General features: G+C 40.5%; 1 pseudogene; it reads left to right on the forward strand.

The window, feature by feature from the left end:
• Window positions 1–385: 385 nt before the first annotated feature.
• On the forward strand, window positions 386–1,496 carry LOC100944867 (annotated as a pseudogene).
• The last annotated feature ends 8,357 nt before the right edge of the window (window positions 1,497–9,853 follow it).

Consider the following 9,853-nt stretch of genomic DNA (forward strand, 5'->3'; position numbering starts at 1 on the left):
CTGTCACTTATAACTTTTGAAATTAAATGTTAAGAATTTTTTTATATGTTTAAATCTCTTCTCCCTAGCTACCTTTCACTATTGTTTTCAGATGATGAGACACATAATTCCTCTGGCTTAAAAATTTTCTAAATTGCTCCCTCTTCCTTCCTCTTAAATCTAATCTTTCCTTCAAAGAACATGTCAAGTATCGTCCTGGACCATGAAAACGGTGCTCGTGTGTCAGTGCCCCAGTGCTCCATAACAACACTTTCTGGGAGAGTGGAGGATGGGAGAAGAGTAGGGCCTTTGAGCAGCATATCGGCCTCCTCTCCTCTTTTCACCTCGCTCTGGTGGCCTGCCCACACTCCCACCCTCCTGCTCACCGCCTGGAACGTCCTGCACCATGGCCACCTCAGCAAGTTCCCACTTAAACAAAGGCATCAAGCAGGTGTATGTGTCCCTGCCTTGGGGCGAGAAAGTCCAAGCCATGCATATCTGGATCGATAGTACCGGAGAAGGTCTGCGCTGCAAGACCCACACCCTGGACTGTGAGCCCCAGTGTGTAGAAGAGTTACTTGAGTGGAATTTTGATGGCTCTTGTCCTTTACAGTCTGAAGGCTCCAACAGTGACATGTATCTTGCGCCACTGCCATGTTCCGGGACCCCTTCTGCAAGGCCCCCAATAAGCTGGTGTTCTGTAAAGTTTTCAAGTATAATCAAAAGCTTGCAGAGACCAATTTGAGGCCCACCTATAAGAGGATAATGGACATGGTGACCACCCAGCACCCGTGGTCTGGAATGGAGCAGGAATCCACACTGATAGGAACAGATGGGCACCACTTCATTTGGCCTGCCAATGGCTTCCCTGGGCCCCAGGGTCCTTCTTACTGTGGTGTGGGAGCAGACAGAGCCTATGGCAGGGATATTGTTGAGGCTCACTACTGAGCCTGCTCGTATGCTGGAGTCAAGATTGCCGGAACTAATGCCCAGGTCATGCCTGCCCAGTGGGAATTCCAAATTGGACCCTGTGAAGGAATCAGCATGGGAGATCATCTCTGGGTGGCTCATTTCATCTTGCAACCCATTTGTGAAGACTCTGGAGTGATAGCAACCTTTGATCCCAAGCCCATTCCTGAGAACCGAAATGGTGCAGGCTGCCATACCAACTTCAGCACCAAGGCCAAGCGGGAGAAGAATGGTCTGAACTACATTGAGGAGGCCATTGAGAAACTAAGCAAGCAGCACCAGTACCACCTACAATCCCAAGAGGGGCCTGGACAATGTCCAACCCCTAACTGGATTCCATGAAACCTCCAACATCAACAACTTTTCCAGTGGGGTAACCAACTGTAGTGCCAGCATCCACAGTCCCTGGACTGTCAGCCAAGAGAAGAGTCTACCTTGAAGACTGTCATCCCTCTGCCACCTGCAACCCCTTGTCGGTGACAGAAGCCCTCATCCGCATGTGTCTTCTCAATGAAACTGGTGACAAGCCCTTCCAGTACAAAAACTAAAAGGACTAGACTTTAGCCATTGAGCCCCTTTTGGTTCCCTATCCCATTCCAAATCTTCCCCCCTCTCCCAATTGTCCCACTTGTAACTCAAAAGGTTGGAATATTGAGGTCTTTTTAGTTTTTTAATTCCTCGTGCCCAGTTAATCTTGTTTTCTTTGGCCAAAATAGAAGGGTCAAGTTCTTAATCTCTTTGCACCCACCCTCCTTTTTCCCCCCAGCACTGAAGCATAACCACTACTTCCACTTAATGGGGTGAGCTTGTCCAGTAGGCATAGCTATCCGAGTAGAGCACTCTGCTGGAGGGGGAGAAATTTTACTCCAGGTTAGCTGAAAGGGGAAGACTTGGCTTACTCTAGGTTACGACTTCCCTTGGTGGAAAATTTGGAAGAGATCATAACCAACATTCTACTGTAGGTGGAAATTACAGAAAATAGAGGTTGGAGATCAGGGAGGGAAATGCCCTTGTCTCCGGCCATACTTCCCTTGCTTGAGGCTAAATGCCCTCCCCTCAGCAAAGAGCTCAGAGTAAACTGATGGATATCCCTACCTTAAAAGAAGAAAAGGTTCTTATTGCTTGGTCCTCCTTCATAACAAAAAGCAGAGTAGTAATTCTATATTTAAATATAAAAACAAAAAAATTATATATATGTGTGTGTGTATTATTTGTGTTTTTAAAGGTGAAAACCATCTGGATCACCGGGAGCCAAAGTAAAGAAAGGGAAGTATCTCCTTTCGAGGAGGAGGTGGGGGAAGTGGTGCTTGGAAAGTTGCTAATTGGAGGTTAATTCCTCATTACCACTTCAGGGTCTCTGCCCTGCCCACTCACTAGAGGAAGTGGGTGCTAGTAAACTGACAGGTGGATGCAGGCTAACTAAGGTCACTTGATGGCCATGCCTCTGTCTTGCAAGATACATGTACTTGTCCACACACAGGATTAGAAATGAGTTGGCCGGTCACCTTGAGCATGTTACGACAGAGGGATATACACATATTGGGATTATTTTCTGGTGGGAATAGCATGTTACTAAAGCAGATCTTTTGATATATTAAAAAAAAAATGTAAGTGCAAAATAGAAGTTTAGATTTTAATCAGATCTGTAGGGTTTCTAAGTAATTTTATATAATTGCTTATTTGCTTCAACTGTGTCCTTTCCCCTCTGCTCTTGGAGGAGACAGAGACAGGGCTGGTGGCAAAAGCACTTGTGATTTTGTGTCCTGTTGTCTTCCCCCAGTGCAAAATACTCTTTTCCTTTGTTGAGGTTGCTGAGGAGTTCTTTTTTTTCTTTTATAATAAAAAAAAAAAAACACTTTCTTTTAAATTCCTTTAGCATAATCAAATCCTGGGTTGCCTTGTTTTATTTGTGTCTTTGACCCTTGATCCCAGCTAAACAGAAAACTCCATAGAAAGGAGTTTTCATATCTCATAGCTTGCTATAATCCCAGTGCATACAAAGTGTTTGTCAATAGAGGCCTGTTAATGATGAGGCTGTCTAAAGTTATAGTACTTACAATTAAATTTTGTAATAAATGCTTCTTATTATCACAAACAATAAACAGACTGTGTTATTGCCACATAGAGGATCAGAGTGTGTTCTTCCTTTATAAAGATTCAAATTACAATTCTGAACACAACTGTCTTTTACTTAAGAATGAAAACACAACATTGTTTGTTAAAATGTCAAGATCCTAACAAAGTGTGGATTTAAAAAATTGTCACCTTTTTTTTTCTTTTTAATACCAGAATAGGAAGGTAATACAGAATACAAGGTGGTTTGATTTGTGGATGGATCCCAACAATTTAAACCACAATGTCAGACTACTTCAAACTGAAAGATAAATTCTATTTTGGCTAGGTAGGAAAGCAAGATTGAGATGATCAACTGCCTAGTTTGAGCCAGGAAATTTCCATCCATTAATTTATCTAGGCATTCCTATGTGTGTTATTATACCCCTTTACATACAAGAGAACCAGAGTGGAAACAATTCAACAACTTTTCTTAAAAAGTGAATAGGATTAAAATTTGAATCCAGGTCTGCAAGCCCCCGAGCATGTACAGAAGCTTTGAAATCCTTCTCCTCTACCAAGCATCACTGGCTTCATACTGAACTATATATAAGTCAAACTGAGCGGTGATAGGGTGATAGCGTAATGGAGACAAAGTGCCAAGGAGCAGCCAGCTCCCTCAGGGCTTAGCTTTTCCATAGTTTCCTTCTCAGGCATCCAGCCTGCCAAAGACCAGAGCTGTGTCTCTTTAAAAGGAAACATTGAAATGTAAACTAGTGCACTAAAAGACGCTGTGGTCTCCCTCTGAATTGCAGGAGCATTGGGAGCCCCGTTTTTCTTGGAGGACCCTGCAAACCAGTTCCTCCATCTCAAAAGGAATGTGTATTTGCAGGATTACTGGAACCCAGATCCCAGTCCAGCTGTGTGGAGAAACACACCGGAAGATCAGGTATTTGTATTTGAAACAAATGGTCCTCCAGCTGTTATCTTTTTAAGTAGGCACTGCATCCACTGTCATTAACACACCACTAGCCTAGCCCTGATCTTTCCTCTCTAAACACTCTGAGCTACACCTGCTCTTTTGTCCCCATGAAGCGCCTTTTTCTTGGTAAACTCTACCTCTTGCTTACAGACTAAACTCAAATGTCACTTCCTCTCTGAAGCCTTTTCCTTCTTCCCAGGAGGCATTTGTCCTTTCTTCTCTCTCCTCTGTGTGCTGTTTCACATATGAATAGTTCTCAAAATGTCAATTGAAATGATTTGTTTTATGCACCCAACCTCTCTACCTAGACTACAAAGGTGAGGTCCATGTCTTAGCCATTAAAGTAATTATTTTCAGGACCTAGCACGATGACTGTTATGTAGTCAAGGCTTAATAATTATTACATGTTTGTGTAGGTGGATGAATGGATAGTGATCAGATTTGGGTTCACCCTCAGTTGTTCAGTAGCTAAATTTCCTCTATGATAATTATCCTTCATTTGCTTACCTTTTATGCAATTTCCTATTCATTTAAATTCCCACTACAGGAGAAATAAAGAAGAAACTCGCATTGGCTCATTTCATTCCATGTTTACTTTTCTGATGGAAGAGGACATTGAAACTCTGAGCCAAATAAAATTGCTGAATTATCTGAGGATTTCAGTTATTCATGATTTCCCTCTTACAATTTAGCAATTTAGAAAGCAAAGTTCTATACTGAATGAATTAATTCCTTCACTTATCCATTCTTTCTACATGTGTCAGGCTCTCACTATCACCAGGCATGAAGATTGTACAGTCATAAGAAATTGATGTCCTTGTTTTCATGGGGCCTCCAGCCTATCTTTATTCCACATGGCTGGGTCTTAACTTGTCTACCAGGATAGGCTTGTTTCTGTTTAGCATTTGCTGATGAAAACCATCAGCTGAATAACACATCTAGTTTTATGCCTGCTTTTCCCTAATAGAGATCATTTAGAGGTATTAAAACGTTTATTTGGCAAATTAAATAATTACATGGGCCGGTAGACTGTGTCTTCTTTATAGAAGGTTGAAATTTTTAAGTACACTCCTGCCTCTACTTGTGATCAACTCACAGGCAACATAATGTAGGAAGCCTCCACCACGTTGGTTTATGACGTGGCCCCACAAATAACTGAAAAACATTGGGGCATTGAAGTATACACATAACTGAAAGTGTGAAAAACAAATCCTATATGGTATAAGCCTCCCATTAAATTTTTCCTGGGCTTGTAGGAATCTCTGTATGATAATCCGAATAACATGTGTCCGACATGCTCAGAGTTCATGACTTGTGTTTCCTTTTGTTGCAGGCTCATGAAATATGGACTGCTTTGAAAACAACCGTACAATATTATTTGGATGTGAATACATTCACCTTGGACATGTCCACTGCCCAGTAAATGTGCTTTACTAATTAAAGCAGAAAGACAAGATGGCAATGTGCCAAAACCATGGGCCTTGGAAACCTGGGGCATATCCGTGTCATTTACTAGATTATTTATTATGTCTGTCTCATAGGCTTATTGGAAAGAGTAATTATGAAAACCCATGTAGAGACCTGGAATTAGAAGTTCTCAATAAATGATAGTTCTTAAAATGAGAACTAAAATAAAGATTCTAGGCTCAGCACCTGTGGGTCAAGCAGCTAAGGCACCAGCCACATACACCTGAGCTGGCAGGTTCTAATCCAGCCCAGGCCCGCCAAACAACAATGACAGCTGCAACCAAAAAATAGCCAGGTGGTGTGGCGGGCACCTGTGTTCCCAGCTACTTGGGAGGCTGAGGCAGGAGAATCACTTGAGTTCAGGAGTTGGAAGTTGCTGTGAGCTGTGATGCCATGGCACTCTATCCAGGGTGACAACTTGAGGCTCTGTGTCAGGAAAAATAAATAAATAAATAAATAAATAAAGTCAAATAAAATATTCTAGTAATAACGCTTACCAGAAAGCAGGCTTTTGCGGGGAAAGGAAAGCAAAAACAGACAAGTAGTGTCATTAACCCACTCTGTCCACCACTCTTGCCTCCTATTGCCTCTTGTTTGAGAGAGTTGCTTTATTTTTTAAATTTAAAAAATGAGCTCAGGAGTGCAAGGAGCTCAAGAGCTCAGGAGTTCAAGACTAGAGTTCAAAGCCTCTTCTTTGAGAGAGTTACTTCATTTTTTAGTTTAAAAAAGGAGGGAATCTCCCTTGAACCCAGGAGTTTAACGCCAGCCTGAGCAAGAGCTAGGCTCTTGCCTTTACTAAAAATAGAAAAAAATAGCCTGGCATGGTGAGGGGCACCTATAGTCCCAGCTACTCAGGAGGCTGAGGCAGGAGGAGCACCTGAACTCAGGAGTCTGAGGTTGCTGTGAGCTAGGCAGACACCTGGGCAACAAAGTAAGACTTTGCCTCAAAAAAAGAAGAAAAAAAGGGAAGGAATCTTTTAAATGGATCTTTTCTTTTCATCACCATTTGCCATTTCCTTCAGTCAATCTATAGTCCCAGCTACTTGGGAGGCTGAGGCAGCAGAATTGCTTAAGCCCAAGAGTTTGAGGTTGTTGTGAGCTATGACACCACAGCACTCTACTGAGGGTGACATAGTAAGACTCTATCTCAAAAAAACAACAACAACAACAAAAAAAAACATGCTTTTGAAACTTTTTCCATCAAAGGTGTAATGCTGAGGGCAGCAATGAGGTATGTGTGTGTGTGTGTGTATGTATATACATATTTATGTTGGAGAGTAGATGGTGACAAGGAATTCACTGGAAGCCACCCATTTGTAAGTACAAACTTCCTTAGAAGTTTGGTAAAATCTATGCAATTTTTCCATTCTGCACCACAATATATGGATGTTTGTTTTAATACAAAATAACGGTTTTAACTTACTGCCCAGGTATATTCATTAATCTTTTCTGACAAAACTACAAAGTTGACTATAGAGAAAAGTGTACTACATTTATTCTATTACTTTCTATATATCCATGGGATACAGGTTCAGTCTAAAACTGATTCCCAAGATTGCCCTCCACCCCAAATCACAGGTACATGGAATTCTGTCATCCGAAGTCTCTTTCCATTCTCTATTCCTTAGGTCAATTGTTCTCTGTAACACTTTCTTTTAAGGCAAATGGAAGCATCCTCCTAAGACTACAGTCGGTCTTATGTAGTCTTACAAAAATCTTAAGCACTTTTTTAACAGCAGATAAATCAGAGAAACTGAATTCTAAGCAGCTGTAAAGACTTTGGCCCCAGCACTGTCTTCTCCAGGAAGACACTGACACTAGTCTGTATTTTCCATTTCCCTCCTATATTTTCAGGGAGAAATTTGAGGCTAACTTATAGTGTATTAAGTTAACTGCTATTCATTTCCAAATAATATAAACAAAGATTTTTAAATAAAAATACATCTAAATAGGGCACTGCCTGTGGCTCAAAGGAGTAGGGCGCCGGCCCCATATACCGGAGGTGGTGGGTTCAAACCTGGCCCCAGCCAAAAACTGCAAAAAAAAAAAAAAAAAAAAAAATCTAAATAAACAACATAAGGATGAATTATTTGGTTTTGTGGTAGGAAATAAATTGAGATTGTACATAAATCAGCATTTCAATAATAGCATGCATTTTACTAGCACAGAGTTCCCATTCCTTGATCATTTAATAAAATATTAGATAATACCTGTGTATCAGCCAAAATTCTCCAGAGAAACAGACCAATAGGACTGTAGTTCAGCAAGTTGACCTGGCAATGGAATACACTGTAACTATCAGTTGTTTACTCTCCTGATTGTGTGACTGCCTGTGAGCTGGGGCTCATTGTTGTTGCTGAGCATTGCCAGAGAGTATTGTATCACATGTTGCTAGCCTGGGAAAAGATCAAAATTCTAAGTAGGGCTGTGGTTCATGCCGGTAAGCCTAGCACTTTGGGAGGCTGAAGAGGGAGGATCACTGGAGATCAGGAGTTCAAGTCCAGCCTGAGCAACGTAGCAAGACTTCATCTCTACAAAAATAGAAAAATGAACTGGGTGTGGTGATGTGGACCTATAGTCCCAGCCACTTGGGAGCCAGAGGCCTGGAGGATCACTTGAGCCCAGGACGTCAAGGCTGCGAGCTATGATGATGCCACTGCTCTCCAGCCTGGGCAACAGAGCAGACTTGAATCATGCCTCGACCTCACTATTGCTAGCTGTGCGATTTTATACGTGACACGTACTTCTCTGTGCCTTAGTTTCCTCTTCAGTCATATGGAAATAACGAAATCTACTTACTGTGAGGAATAAATTAAAAAATATGCATAAAACAAGTAGAACAGTGGCTAACTTGTAACTAAACACTCAGCAAAAGTTCTCCATTCTTATTAGTTTTCCTAAGGTCACATGAAAGTCCAGATTCATTTTTGTTATTTCACAATGTGTTCCAGTCATATTACCCACAACTCCAAGCTGCCGTAATCGGGCCTCTTTCTTATGATTTCATCTACTCCCTTCAAACACTCTTTCTACCTTGCATCATTTATTGATTCATTTATTCATTCATTTAACAAACACTGCTCCTGGCTTTCTCTGGCCTAGGCATGGTGGTAGTACCAAGAGGACTGAGACACACTCCTTTCTCCATAGGGCTTTAAATTCACTAAACAAGATAACATCCACTGTATTTATACAGATGAAAATTATAGAGACTCAAATTACAAATTTTGTGTACACAGAGAATGGATAACTTACTCAGCCCAGGAGACCCAGGGAAGGGTCACTGTGGAGGTAGTTGTAGATTAAGGTTTTAACAGATGCATAAGAATAACGTATGAGATTGCTATCACTACAGTTTTTCTGTTACAGCACATTTTATGCTTATACTTACTATTATAGGACATGCTTATAGCATTACACTATTATAGATCGGATGGCCTTTCATACATGTATCAGCAGGCTCCACATCCACTGATTCAACCAACCACAGAAGAAAAATATATTTTTCAAAAACAATAAAAAATAACAATAGAACAATAAAAGCTAATACAAGCAAAAACTATAGTATAACAACTCTATACATAGCATTAACATTGTACTAGGTGTTACGTGTAATCTAGAGGTGATTTAAACAACTATTCAGGAGGATGTGTGCAGGTTCTATGCGACCAGCACAGGATTTTAGATAAGGAACTGTAACATCCACAGTCCTGGAATCAATTCTCTACAAACATCAGGGGACAAGTACAACATAAGAGTTTAAAGTGGGGATTTAATTGGAATTTATTTTTGCAGCTCCAACAAATCTAGAACAGTATCTGGTGTGCCGCAAATATTTGATAAATAAATGAGTACCGATAAGGAAGGTGCCCATGAAAAAATAATAGTCACATTATTGATGTGCTATAATTTATCTTCACGCTGTCCAGTGAATCAATAAGAGAACTGAATAAAAACTCAATGGTATTTTTTCATTTCTGGTCTTTTGTTTCATCCACACAGCAGCGCCAATCTCAAAAGATATCCACCTTTCTGTGCCAATTCATTATAATTTAAATAGAATAACTAATAAATGAGAACTACTGTATACATAACAAATTAAAATGAAGGTATTTATTTTCACGTGTGGATTTTACTTATTCCATTTATTTTCTTCAGATTGATCTAAAATATCTCAGGCAACTGAATCAGGCAGAAAATATATATATCTCATACTGTTATCTTCAATGACAGCCGCAGTCCGAATGAATTTTATTGAAAGTAATTTAGCATTGACTGGTTAAATAGACAAACTACTATGCCTGAATTGTAGATATTGCCAGACTACTTCAAATTAGAGACAAAAATAAATGTTTGGAGATTGCATCACAAATTGGAACTGTCTTGGAAGGCAGTTCAAGTGTA

The sequence above is a fragment of the Otolemur garnettii genome, unplaced genomic scaffold, assembly GCF_000181295.1.
Source record: "Otolemur garnettii isolate 467f Iridium unplaced genomic scaffold, OtoGar3 scaffold00131, whole genome shotgun sequence".
Taxonomy (NCBI): Eukaryota; Metazoa; Chordata; class Mammalia; order Primates; family Galagidae; genus Otolemur; species Otolemur garnettii.